The sequence below is a fragment of the Schistocerca gregaria genome, chromosome 3 (genome assembly GCF_023897955.1).
Source record: "Schistocerca gregaria isolate iqSchGreg1 chromosome 3, iqSchGreg1.2, whole genome shotgun sequence".
NCBI lineage: Eukaryota > Metazoa > Arthropoda > Insecta > Orthoptera > Acrididae > Schistocerca > Schistocerca gregaria.
Genome location: NC_064922.1, coordinates 902,219,597 through 902,234,633, shown reverse-complemented (window position 1 = coordinate 902,234,633; position 15,037 = coordinate 902,219,597).

Sequence of the window (15,037 nt, the reverse complement as noted above, 5' to 3'; positions counted from 1 at the left end):
CTTTTTAAATATTATTACAGTCTGTTGATTGGATAACAATACGAACCCCTGTCTAAAAATTCAGTCTGAGAAAACCGCTCATCAATAGCACTTTGAATGTCCGCGATATTAGCGGTGCAAATTTTAGGTGATTAACCTTGTATACAATAAACTGATATGAATAAATTTCCAAGGGTTATCCCGCTATGAAACAAAATTTGAGGACTACCAGTATGGCCTACCGCGGTGGCCGAGCGGTTCTAGGCGCTTCAGCCCGGAACGGCGCGACTGCTACGGTCACAGATTCGAAGCCTTTCTCACGCATGGATGTGTGTGGTGTCCTTAGGTTAGTTAGGTTTAAGTAGTTCTGAGTACTAGGGGACTGATGACCTCAGATGTTAAGTCGCATAGTGCTCAATTTGAACCAATTGCTTATTTTAGCGAAAACAACAATTATTAAAGACAACGATTTCTTTGACAAATAACAAGGACAGGAAATTAAAAATAGATACTTGAAAAACTTTGATCAGCTATATAGCTCTTGAATAACTAGTCATCACAATAACGCAAGCGAATTAATATTTCTTTCCAGTGCAGCCGTAAACAAATTAATATTATATATTATTCCAAGTGAAACCGAAAGGTAGCAGTAACAAGAACAATTTATAAATCATAATACTCGGTCTCTTGGTCCTCAAAATCATAGTGTTTGCACAGAATCAGAACGACCTCTGATTCATCACAAACTAATACAAAGAATAAGATCTACCTACGATCCTCAGACTTTATAACAGCGAAATGATTCATATTCAATATTCATATACGATATAACCTCGGCCAACCAGTCGCTCCACCAACTACTTGTTACTACTAGTACTACTGTCAAATAACTACAATGTTAGCTATCCTGCAGCACCCACCATTTATATGAGAACGTGCTGGAAAGTAATGCCTCCAGTATGATCACCGGAAAGTAACTATAAGGTAGACGAGGAGTTTCTGCAGCGATACAAGTATAATAAAAAACAATTCAGTTACACTTGTTCTAGAATTCCAAAACAGCCGTAACGTACCACAGAGTGCGAGTGATATTGTGGGAACTGTAGAGTGCAAGTCTTACTGTGGACACAGTACTATGCGACGATTATGGCCGTAGGTTTGCCGTCAGCTCGGAGGGTACCTGGCCTCCATACGAGCGAGCTGACCACAGCTGCGGAAGTCCACGAATGATTTATTACGGGCGCTGGCGGATGGAGGACGATATTCAGCTGGTAATTGGAAAAGCTCTGGACGAAAGCCACAGGTGGTGCGGGCGATATCGACACCGCAGCTGGCCACACACGTCCGAGCTAAGCCGCCGGCAGCTCGGCCGCGCCGCGCGATTCCAAAACCGCGTTAGCGGCAGGGGACGCTATCCGGCGCCACATTTTCCGCTACGCTCCACACCTGCACCACGTCCACAGTTGGCACAGTCGGCAATAGTCACGAGAATTTAAAAGAGAAAGTCAAACTTATAGTCTTTTATTAAACTGTGTATTTTATTCCCTGGTCTTATTACCAAGTTTCGTCTTATTAGAAATTCGTCATCAGATAACCAGTTTAAGAAGAAAGAAATGGCAGGTAAATGAAATGCTAGGAAACTAGCGCAGTAATACTCCATAAGAGGACGGACAAGCATTGTGTATGCAGTCCCTGCAGTAAATCTGTTGCATGTGGTAAAGGTTTTACGAATAATACACAGTCTTCCTCTCACCTTCCCCGCAAGATTTTCTGTGTGATGGTTCCAATATAAATAGTGCCGGTAATACTAAGGAATTTAACCGAATGGATAATTTTTAAATTTGTGTGATTCAACGAATGTTTTAGCATTCTTGTGAAGGTCTCCACATCTTCTGTTGTTTAACATCAGTTCTTTTCACAGAATGAACATATTTTGTCTAAATCAGTTTGCGATACATTTAGATCTTCTGACGATTTTACTAGATGGCAAACGACAGAATCATCTGTAAACAGTCTATGAGGATTGCTCATATTGTGTCCTAATTTTGTTTATATACAGGGTGAGTCTTATTATCGTTTAAAAACTTCGAAGCGACGTAGACGACGCTGAGACAAGTGATTTAATATAAGACACATGGGGCTACAATGTCAAGAAATACTCCGAAACTGGATAAGAAATGTTGAGCACGTCTCTTCACGAGCAGCGGTTGAGACTATCGGTGTGTCGCACCTGATCACCCCAAGCCAACGTGCGCGACTTAAGCACGTGGAGCTCCGGTTTAAAGTCTTGCGTTTGGCAGGCAGTATTTTTTCTTCCATTCTTTAGACGATTAGTCTAAAGTGAGGTAAGATTTATTATCTATTTTTTACCTGTCTCACTATCTCCACCGGTTTATTACAAAATACTGTATGGACAAAACATGTCATATTGCGTCACACGTGGAGGAGTATATGCTTCCGAATTCCGTCGTTACCAGTAAATTATCTACGTTTTCTTCACTAAATAATGTCCCATTTACTTTGTTTCAGCGAGCACAATTATTTTGTAACTTCTGCAACAGATCAAATTTACAAAAGTGTTCGAAATTAGCACCGTTTGCTCGAATGCAAAGGGGTGCATCGATCAATCATCATTCACGCCCAGGCCCAACCGCTGCACGAGTGGCGAGGTTCGTCTTCTGTAGACGTCACATGTTACTTTCTCATCCATTTTTGGGTTATTTCCCGACATTTGCGACCCCATGTGTCTTACATTAAATTACTTGGCTTGCATCACCTAGGTTGCTTCTTTTTTTTTTAACTGTAATAAGAATCATTCTGTATATTAGGAACAACACAGTGTCTTTAACACTTCCTCGGAGAACCACAGATACCTCTTCTGTCTCAGTAGATTGTAAGGTGTCAGGCAACTCCAACACCTTCCACAAAAACTCTGACATGATAAGCAAATCCAGTAGTATTTCACATAGCTCCGAATAAATCGTGACATTAAATTAACCAAAGTAATACGAGTAACGAGTGAGCAAATGGAATACCACAGACTAACACAAGAATGCCTAAATGCATGTCATACCTTCCCACCGTGTGACAGACGCAGTTCCGTGGGGAGAAACGAGGACAGAAGCCGAGAGCAGAACCGTGTTAAGCTAGAAGGCCCTACGATAAGGGACGGACTGGACACCCATGTCGCCAGCTAACCACTAGGGCCACACCATCCGCAGTTTTAGCGTGAGACATTTTCGCGTCTGTGTTACGTCAAGGACCCCCCCCCCCCCCCAGCCCATGTTAAAAGTTAGAGCCCTCCAGAAAAACAGTATAGATCTTACGATAACACAAAAAGGGCCACTACCACCCGCAAGTTTTAGCGTGAGACTTTTTCGCGTCTCTGTTACGTTAGGACCAGCCCCAAGCCCATGTTAAAAGATAGAGCTCTCCAGAGGAACAGTATAGATCTTACGATAACGCTAAAAGGACCACACCAGCTGCAAGTTTTAGCGTGAGACTTTTTCGCGTCTCTGTTACGTTGCAGACTTTAAAAACATTGCCCCACCACGAAAAGTATAACGTTTCTCATTGGATAGACAGAATTTTTGTAAGCGGAGCTTAAGGTAAACATTGAGACCCTGATTGGTCAGATGAAAACACAGACAGATAGTTTTTTTTTAAACCAACTTCGGTAAATTCTAGTAAGGAGAAGGTAGGAGTTGTTTCCGAGAGGGCGAGCTGGACGGAGCTGCGCCGACCGCCGCCCCCCTGACGAACACCGACAACGTAATGAACGCACGCGATGCCGCATAACAGCGCATAAAGCTTCACTCAGAACTGCAGAAGTCTCATCTGTTACACCCCCTTTTTACGTAATACTACTGTCGATAGTAAATTAAAGCCCATGGTGTTCACATTTGCCACTTGAAGCAAAAATCTGAAACGCGATGATTTTTCTGTTATATAGTTATTCAGAAGCCACATCAGTCACTGTAATTTACCACAAGTTAGATAAGTTATTAAAGATAATTGAGGGTCACTGTAGACCATTTTGATAGTTTTCTCTTTTGTGAAACTTAATTTAAACCTAGATTATAGATGTAATATGGCACAGGTTATCCTTCTACATCTACATCTATACTCCGCAAGCCACCTGACGGTGTGTGGCGGAGGGTACCCTGAGTACCTCTATCGGTTCTCCCTTCTATTCCAGTCTCGTATTGTACGTGGAAAGAAGGATTATCGGTATCCTTCTGTGTGGGCTCTAATCTCTCTGATTTTATCCTCATGGTCTCTTCGCGAGATATACGTAGGAGGGAGCAATATACTGCTTGACTCTTCGGTGAAGGTATGTTCTCGAAACTTTAACAAAAGCCCGTACCGAGCTACTGAGCGTCTCTCCTGCAGAGTCTTTACCGACGATCAACTTTATATGATCATTCCATTTTAAATCACTGCTAATGCGTACTCCCAGATAATTTATGGAATTAACTGCTTCCAGTTGCTGACCTGCTATTTTGTAGCTAAATGATAAGGGACCTATCTTTCTATGTATTCGCATCACATTACACTTGTCTACATTGAGATTCAATTGCCATTCCGTGCACCATGCGTCAATTCGCTGCAGATCCTCCTGCATTTCAGTACAATTTTCCATTGTTGCAACCTCTCGATACACCACAGCATCATCTGCAAAAAGCCTCAGTGAACTTCCGATGTCATCCACCAGGTCATTTATGTATATTGTGAATATGATGAAAATATATTCGATCGATTGTAGAACTTGGAAACCCATTCAGGGAATATTCGCTCACATTTTTGTTGAACGCTGTTGGTTTTTACCATCCTGTATTAAAACACTTCCTTTTATCTATAGTACAATTTATAAACAATGTTTTCTGAGTAGAATAAAATTGCCAATGGTAAACTTAACTGCTTTTTCGTCGTTATTTTACCAGCTAACTAAAAATAGGAAAGCCTTGAAGCCCTTCCACTAAATTTAGTTAGTATTAAGATTCTTTTACAGGGAGTGCAGTGGAGCTGACGCTGAGATCAGTAAGTATTTGGTTATATCATCGCTAGTCTCACTGATCTCTTCTGAATTCTACATGTCATGTGTGGTCTGGCGTCTCCTTACCAGCAACAGGTCCCAGGTTCAAACTAGTCAATTACCTAAGAAACACGCTCAGAGCGTCGTTGCGCGAAAATGGTAGGGAGACACGATATAGAACAAACAGATACCACCATGAATGTTTAGAAGATGACTTCCCGTTAGTTACTACGAGCTCTGTCATGTCTGAGAGGAAATCACGAATCCAGTCGCACAACTTGTGGCGTCGCAACTAGTGCGAGCGCACAGTTTTCTATCAAATATTTACTGTGAAATGTAGACAGACTGTAAAGTAGCCATCAGATTAGCATATGTGCTGTAGCGGGCAGATTACCGGTGTCCGTTCGTCTGACGTCACGACCATATGGCATGTCTGTACCGTGAGAATGTAAGACCTGTGCGCTAACTAGCCGCGTGTATAACGTGGAACTTTCATCTTTAATAACTTCTAACTGAGGAACCTGAGGAAATTAAAAGTTAATATACTAGTTTCTGTTATGAATAAAAATAAGTCATCCAAATTTGAGCTTTGAAACCTGCATATTTTGGAAATTAGAAAAATCTTACAGAAAACGCAAATTTCTACAATTTTCGAGTCTAAATAGATACCATTATGTATAGATCACCTTCAGTGACCATCCAACTATGAAACAAAATCACCTTCCGTGCTTTTGTATTTATTTTGAGAATTTTACTTTTAGAAATTCACCTATAACTTTGTTAAAACCATAAATGTTTTGAATTTTGTGAACAGTTATTTTATATGAGTAGGTGAGAGTGAATGAGTGTGCCTGAGTGAATGAAAGAGGGACATTCGCCATTCTTTGCAAGTGTATAAAATCTAGGTTGGAACTCGCAAGTGTTCAGACGATGTAACCGTGGGAACAGAGTCGCCAGTGGTTCCCCATCTTAGTGAATGTCGGATGTCCAAGAGTGTATGGTATTGTACAAGCAGCCAGAACGTTCGCGAGTATTTAAATAATTTCTGGAAATAAAGTAAAGTCTAGTTTTCCTTTCGGTTTGTTAAATTATACAGTAAATTTTGTGTAACAAGAAATCATGACGTAAATGATTCAGAAGTCATGACTGGTGCGTGCTAGATTTTGGCGCGAGGCGCACCCAAAGAGTTAATTCTGATTGGCTGTGTGATGTGTGAGCCAATGAGATGCGAGGACGGTTAGCAGACTAGGAGAGTGAGTCGCGAGTGGAGGAGGGGTCGCGAAGGAACTGTGATCGAGAAGAGACATGCTTGATGTGTCCTCGCGAATAATGTGTAAAATGAAGTCATAAAACGGCTTCATCGGTTCGGTACTGTGCGATTTGAGACTGGAAGAGTCCAGTAACGCGTAGTGTGAGTTTGAGCGAGTTGTGACTTTTCGTTCCGCGAAAGACGCGAGTAACTTTAATAATTAAAAGCGTGGCGGTACTTCGTAAACTTTTACTAAGTGCTTATGGCGAGCATTAACGTTAAAAAACGAACTATTATTGAACATCGACTGCAAACGTGTATGATAGAAAATCGTCTGTGTTGCAGTTAAGTAAATTCCGTAACTTTGAAAGCTAATTCTGGCGGGGTTTGAGTGTGGATAGAATTGTGAACTGAACTTTCTTCAAACGTAGATTAGCGGGCTGATGATCAGGCTTAAAGACAATGAAGAGCTTAAATAGAATTACCAACTTTGCGTTCTCGTTTGAGTAAACAATTACTACCATTCAAATAACTCAATTTATTTAGGAAGATTGCTCATAGATTGTATTTCAGCAAACATGTATCGCGGCCTCCGGTGAGCGGCTATTAAATTGCAGTTTCTTCAACACTGCTTTTCTGCAATTTTTCCAGTAGCTGCTATCAGGAGAGGCGAGTGCAGCAACTACCTAAGAAACGAGGTAGGTGGATTTTCTTTCAGGGAAAGGAAACTGCGCGATAAGAGCCTGACCCGTCGCAAGTGGTGCATCGGCCGGGAAATAAAAATAGTAAATTCCAGTGAATTTAAAAAAAAAAGCAGTAGTGACAATTACCGGACAATACAGAAGTGCTCGCTATGTGTAGGAACTGTGTAGCGTACAAATTGATATCGCCACGTGAATAGGAAGGACAGTGAAAGTGTCCGTGAACTGTAATGTGTTGTACGGAACGGAAGAATTTTTCGGTGACTACGCGCCGATTGGAATAGCAGTCTACGACGGCGTCTGGCAGACGACGAGCTACGGAGACTACGCAGAGGCGACGACAGCAGTGGCAGTTGGCAGCGCTGATTCGAGCGGGGGCCCGGAAACTGGTACAGCATTGCAGTGTATGGTGAACGGACCCGCAGTTTCATCTAGCAGCAACGCAGCACGCCGAAGCACAAAGTTAAGTACAGTGCTTTTGAAAACTTTGTGTGTTTGTGGAGTCAAACTGAGAAAAATGGCTGAGTTTCAACCAAGTGACAAAAAGGCGGAACTAAGTTGTGATAGTGGGATGGAGACAGGGGAAAATGACCCCATGAATTTTAGTTTAGACGTGTCTCAACCCAATTTCAGTAGTAGTTTGACTGATTCATCCTATGTTAATTATAGTTTGGAGTCAGATCCAAATATGTCAGTGCCCAGTGAGTTACAGTTACCCATGCCGGTAGTTAATGTTAATAGGGACATTGTATCAGCAAATGAGGGGGCGAAGGATAATGTCGCCAGTATGCTGATGAATCTATTAACTAAGATGAACGTGTTGGATTCCAATATGTCAAGTAAGATGGATTCCAGTATATCAAAATTGGAAACTAATATGTCACAAATGGAAACTAATATGTCAAGTAAAATGGATTCAAAAATGTCTAAATTAGGATCTGATTTAAGTAATGAGATGACTAAAATGGGCGCTGATTTAGATTCCAAAATATCCGATCTCAGAGACTGTTGGAAGCAAGATTTAGCAGTGCTCAGTAGTAAAGTAAATGTTGAAATACAGCAGGTTAAACTAGAATGTACAGAAAATATTGTTCAAGTGCAAAGTGAATTGACGACACGAATCGAACAGGTTACTGAGGATCAACAGCAATTTAAATCCCATGTTGATGCAGAATTAGATAAAGTATGTGAGCACATAAAAGTGGTAGAGAATTCCAATTAAATTAATCATGCCGCCTTAGAATGTAAAGTAAATGATACCAAAATTCGGTGTGAGAAACTTGGAGAGCAAGTTGTAAATAAGGTCAAAAATTTAGAGACTCACATAAGCCATTTCAGTGAAAGTGTGAATGAGCAACTTTGTGGGCATGAATGCAGACTAACCAAAGTAGAACAGTGTGTTTCTAACCATAGTGGTAGTATAATTTCCAGTGGAATAATTGAATCTACCGAGGTTGCGTATGTTACCCACAGACAGTTTTTAAAATTTGACCCAAGTAAGAACATGCACCCCAGAGAATTTTGGAACGATTTTGAAGACGTTTTGCCGAAAGTATGGAGCGATAAACAAAAGATAGGCTTTATCACTTCAAATTTGATGGGAGAGGCCAGAGTATGGGGGAATTTAGCCTCTGAAAAATACGCGAAATTGTCAGAATTTAAATTAGCGTTCTTTGAGGAATACTGGGGAAAGAGAAAGCAGATGGATGTTCTTAATCGGTTCTGGTCGGGAGAGAAGTATGACCCCAAGAGAGAGGGCATCAAACGATTTGTTCAAAGGTGGGTAACAACTCTGTCCTACCTTAGTAATAAGTTAGAAACAGAACAGATCATATTAGGGGTAGAAAATAAGCTACCGTGGAACTGGAAAACTAAGATCATATCTGCGCCCCGAGATAACATTGACAAGTTCGTACAGTATTTAGAAAGGGTTGAATCCGTCCAAAAAGAAGAAGAAAACATGAGGAGGGAGCATCGCCCGCCTGCTAGGCAGAATGACAATCGCGCGGATGTAAACATTAATAGGATGGGTGTTCAGAGAGGCGGCGGATACCGTGGCAGTTCACGTGGTAGAGGAAGAACATATGTTAACAGGTTCAATGAACGCGAGCAGTATGACAGCGGCCGACAGATGTCAGGAGGTGAGGCGGTCAGCTGGAGGCATAGTGATGACGCACCGCGCTCGGAAAACCATTAATTGTCTACGAGTGTGCTGGCGATCGTAGGCAACAGCGTTTAAAGTTAAATCCGCTGGCAAAACCATTCATAAGAAAGCAGCCTGAACGACCACCTAACATAAATGTTGTTGCTACAAAATTTAGGGAGGATAACGTAAAACAGACAGAGATAGTAGCTTTAAGTCAAGTGGAGGTTAATGAACCAATTAACTGTAAGAATAATCATAAGAAGCCACTTATTGAAGAACTAAGTACTAGTTATAAGGGTAATAATCAGAAAGACATTATGCACAGTAAAACTAATGAAGAGCTGTCGGATAGGGGTGAGAACAGTAATAATGGCAGGGTTGTGACTGCTTGATAAGATAATTGATGTTGTAGATAGTTACGAAGAAGAGGATAGATTAGAGGAGGAGGTAGAGGTTAATGACGACGCCTTGGATAGGGTCGTAGAAAAGGAGGTTAATGAGAAAGAGGGGGAAACATTGGAAAAATGTTTTGACTTAGCAATAGTGGATAGGCTGATAGGAGCTGCCACTAGAATTGAGGGTGATAATAAGCATGAAATAAACCCTGTAAGTGTGAATGTGATTGCCACCCAAAAGACAGGCTTCGAAAGGAGAGAAATTGTGCAAGATTTATTGGAGGAAGCAGAACCCAAAATAAATAAAGAGTACTTAGGGCAACCGATAGTAGAGCTAAGAGTATTAAATGAACCAGTTAAATGTTTGATAGATACTGGATCGGAAGTCTGTGCAGTATCCCAGAACTTGGTAAATGAACTCCCTAACAGTAAACAGATTGTTAAGATGCCAGTAAGTGGCTTGAACATTGTAGTAGCAACCGGTAAGACTAAGAAGACAGTAAAACAGGAAGTGTTTCTACCCATAGCATTTAAGGAAGTAGAAATAAGACAGAACTTCTTAGTTATAAATGGACTGAGTGTAGACATATTGGTGGGGGCTGACTTTTTGAATAAATATGAAGGATGGGTGAATTTTTCTACCAATAATGTTATGGTAAAAATTAAGGGTAAACTAATTACTATACCTTTCATCGGTAAGCAGCTATGTGAGGATCCTGAGCAGAATGATTTTCCTATATGTATTTGTAAAACAGAGAAATTCTTGGAGGGCTATAATGAGTACGGTGGCAAAAAAGTAGAGGATCCGTCTGAGCTTGTGAGTGTCAGAAATAGGATCGAGGAGAAATTACTAGAATTAATTGATATTGATGAAGCAAGGAAAAACGATTTAAGACAAATACTAGTCAAACATGCCGAGGTTTTCTCAGATCAACCAGGGCTAGTAAAGGATTATGAGTGTTTTTTGACAGTGCAGAAAGACGCTCATTTCTTCAAAAAACCATTTGCAATCCCAGAAGTACATAAGGAGGCAGTACGTGACTTAATTCAAAATATGTTAGAGTGGGGAATTATTGAAAGGGCTGTTAGTGTGTACAATAACCCGCTAGTCATAGTTCCTAAGAAGGATGGCTCAATTAGACTAGTGTTGGATGCTCGAGCATTAAACAAAATAGTACTACCTGAGAGTGACCGTCCGGAGAATATTGAAGAACTGCTACAAAAGTTTAAAGGTGCTAAGTTCTTTACATCCATGGATGTGACCTGTGGATATTGGAACCTACCGTTAGCAAAGGAATCAAGAAAGTACACGGCATTCTTATTCGAAGGTAGATGTTATCAGTATAAGGTGGTGCCGTTTGGTTTAAATATAAGTGTATGTGCCTTTGTAAGAGCTATGTCGCAGGTATTAGGGGACCATCTACTAAGAAGAATTACAGTGTATGTAGACGACGTTTTGATATCGACACCAACGTGGGAGGAACACTGTATGTTATTGGATGAAGTATTGAGGGCCATAAAATTGGGGGGTATGAAATTGAAGCTAGACAAAACTGAATTTGTGAAGAAAGAAATTAAATTCTTGGGGCACATAGTGAGTGGCGATGGTATCATGCCGGATCCAGAAAAGATTAGAGCAATAAGGGATTATGCTGCACCTACAACACGTAAAGCATTAAAGGGGATGTTTGGTTTGTTTGGGTTTTATAGAAAATTTGTGTCTGGACAATTATTCAATGCACCGTGCCTGCGAGAACTCTTAAAGAAAAATGTAGTTTATAAATGGACTTCTGAGTGTCAGAAGGCGTTTGAAGAATTGAAAGAAGCTCTTATTAATAGTAAGATTTTGAACCATCCCGATTTTTCGAAACCATTTTGTCTGGGATCTGATGCTTGTGGTTACGGGTTAGGAGTTGAACTATTTCAGTTGGAAAAAGAAGGAGAAGAGGAAGTCCACAAGACCATAGCCTTTGCGAGCAGGTCATTGCAACAATCCGAGAAAAATTATAGTATATCTGAACTTGAAGCATTAGCTGTTATTTTCGGCCTGCAAAAATTTGAAAAGTACCTTTTAGGACATGAAATTTGGATCTACACAGACCATAGTGCCCTTACATATTTAGACTCATGTCAGCTAAAACATGCTAGATTAAGAAGGTGGTCCCTGTATTTACAGCAATTTAATTATAAGATGATATACATTAAGGGTTCCGAGAACATCGTGGCGGACGCCTTATCAAGAAGTGTGAAAGATACAGGACAAGAAGGGAAATCTTTAAGAAATACCGATAATAATGAAGTAATGTTGGCCATCATGCAGCTCCAGGACGATGGCTTAATTAAGCGCATTTGTAAGAACCTACGGAGGGAACAGAACCAGGATGACAACATTAAATTAGTAAAGAGTAGATTAGGTCATCCAGACTACCCAAAATTACTGGTCTACTATAAAGTGCATAAAGCTGTCTTATTTAGGCGCAGGAAAGACAGTGAGGAGAATTGGAAAATATGTTTTCCGGAGCAACATGTAGATGCACTTATAGACTACGTACATTGTAAGTATGGGCATTATGGCGCTCGTAAATGTATAGCTAAGTTAAGTGAAGTGGTAATTTTTGATAATATGTGGAGAAGGGTGCAACAGCGATTAGAATCCTGTGATCGTTGCCAGAAAGTTAGGGCCAACAATAGAACTATCCAAGGACAGATGTATTCAGTAGAACCACAAAATCGGCTGGATTTAGTAGCTGTAGATTTATTTGGTCCACTACCAGTGTCTAGAGGGGGATGTGAATATGTGTTTGTGATGGTGGATGGGTTTACTAAGTACGTAAAATTTTACCCAATTAAGAAAGCCAACTCTAAAGTATTAGTGAATAAGTTGGAGAAGGACTATTTTGGGAAGATAGGAGTGCCAAAGGCAATATTGTCAGACAATGGGCCCCAGTTTATTTCTAAGAAATTTAGTGAATGTTTACAACAGAGAGGTATCGATCACATAAAAATCTCCGCGTACTTTCCTCAAGGGAACATGTGTGAGCGAATTATGAAGGAGTTAAACAGATTGTGTAGAACATATTGTCATAAAAAACACTCCGCTTGGGCCAATTATATTGAATACTTCGAAGAAGTAATAAACCATCTGAAGCATGAAGCCACAGGATATGCACCAGTAGAGCTAATGTGTGACATTAGGCCGAATAATATTTTATTCGACCTGGTCGAGTTTCCAAATCTCACAGACATAGCCATCGAAGAGAAGGAGAGACTGGCACGTATTAATATAAGAAAGAAGGCCCTGGAAAGAAAGAGAAGGCATGACGCAAGAGCTGATCCCACTAGTTTTCAGGTAGGGGATCTAGTGCTAGTGAAAACTAGGGAAAGATCTAAGAAACTTACGTCAGAAACAAAGAAGTTTACCGATGAGTACGTGGGCCCATTTAGAATCGTAGAGAAGCCTCACCCAAATGCTTATAGACTGGAGTTTGTGAAATCACATAAGGTGTTAGGGCTTAGGAACATTGTGGATTTGAAAAGATATGTTCAAAAGAGAGACGTGGCCAGGAGTGAGTAGATACCTCAGAGAGCTTTGCACTCTTTGCAGAGCTAAGTGCGTGACGAGCACTAGGTCTCGAGTCGTTTGACAATATTTCTTCCACTTTCTTTTCCGTATTGTCAACCTACCTCTTCTTTCATTCAGAACTAAAATTCTATCGTCTTTCCTTCTTCTCTATCGTAGTTTTTAAGTGATAAAGTGTTTAAGTAATGAGTAGGAAAGAACCTCAGTGCAGTATAGGTTAAGCGTAAGGAATGAGTGTAAGAGAAAATCAAAAAGGATTAAGATACCTCAGATAAGTAATAAGTCTCAGTAAAGTAAATGTTTGGCCTAAGGTGTGAGTAATGCCCTTAGAAAGGTAAAATAACTAAGAAATGTAAGAGCCTCAGAAAATATGGTGACGAACATTGAAGCTGTTTGTTAAGTAACAGAACGATATGTTAAGACGTAGCATTAAGCTAATGTTTAGGAAAGGAAATGGAGCAGTACAGCAAAACTGTCTGTTCAATGAAGTCAGAGCCTCAGGAGGTGATTTAGTGGTAAAATGAGTAAAGGTACAGTGCAACAAGGTTGACTGTCAAAGGGGTAAAGGAAGTTAAGTTAAAGGGACAGTGCAGCAGGACTGACTGTCAAATGAAGAGAAATATGTGAGAAAAGGAGAAAGAATGAGCATAGTGTTTGGCTAGCTCGATATTAGGAAAAAGTGAGGCTACGAAGGTGAGTAAATAAAAAGCTTAATGTTGGTAACCAGAGGTGGCGTTTGTTGGTAAACAGAGGAGATGTTTGTAAACAAAAGGAAGTGAGGCTACGAATGTAAACAGAGCTGAGGCGACGTTGGTAACTCAGGAGGTGGATGTATGTTAGAAAGTATGGGTAACGAGGTTTCGCAGATTAGTAGGAAACGCTTTAACAAATACTAACCTGAGTGTGTGAAGTATGAGTATGAGAGTTGTAAATTAAACCCGAATGTGACTAGAGAAAACCTGATGTTGACAAGAAATTGAAGTAACTCCAGATATGTGAGATGAGGAAAGTACCCATGACATCGATTCCATTTTTGACCAGAGACACACAAAGCTCCCCAAGTTTGTCGTAGAGATTAGTATAAGGATTGTAGTGTTGATAAATGAATAAGTAAATATGTATTTTTCAGTGTTTAATTTATGATACAGGACTACAGGAGATTGCCTGGAGACAGAATTGTAATATTGATAATTTTGTGTATATTTTATATTGTTGTGTATTGTACAGGAACTGGAGAGTCACCAGTGCTGGCGGAGATTTATTATGTATTTGTGAACTATTTGTAGGAATTGTTTTTCTTAGTATTTCTTATGTAACCATAACTTGTTTGATTATGAGATGAAGAAGTAATTAAAGAGTAAATGTGCCACTTCGGTACTGCATTAGGAAAGTCAATTCACTTTTCACTTAAAAAAAAAAAAAAAAAAAAAATTGAAAATTGTACATACTGTAAAGTAAATTTTATCAAAAATATGAGACTTTAGAGTCAAGCAGATAGCGCCATTTATCGCTGCTGTAGGTTAAGACGTAGCAGTTAGAAAGGGAACTGAGGCCAGCTGATGTTTCAGGTGCGCCGAAGTAAACAGAGGTGGTAGCACGAGACTTGAAATGGACCTCCCAAGCAGGACCCGGTCGAACTACGAGTGCTATCAAAATCTTAAGTGTAAGTGGTAAAAAAGTGACGCTCACCATAGCGATAGTAGTGTTAGTGTGCGTGTGACGTACATCAAGATAGTATTTAGGTTTGTTTTCTCTTTCAGGAATTTGTAAATAGAATTTTGTAATCTAAAAAATTTTTTTTTGAATGATGATAAAAGTGCATGTTTAGATATAAGATGTTTTGTAGGTCGTCAGCCCTAGATATAAGTGGATGATTGATGTACAGGAACTATAAATGTTAAATAGCTGTTTGAGTAAATCTTTAATAGAAATTTTTTTAGAAAACTAAAAGT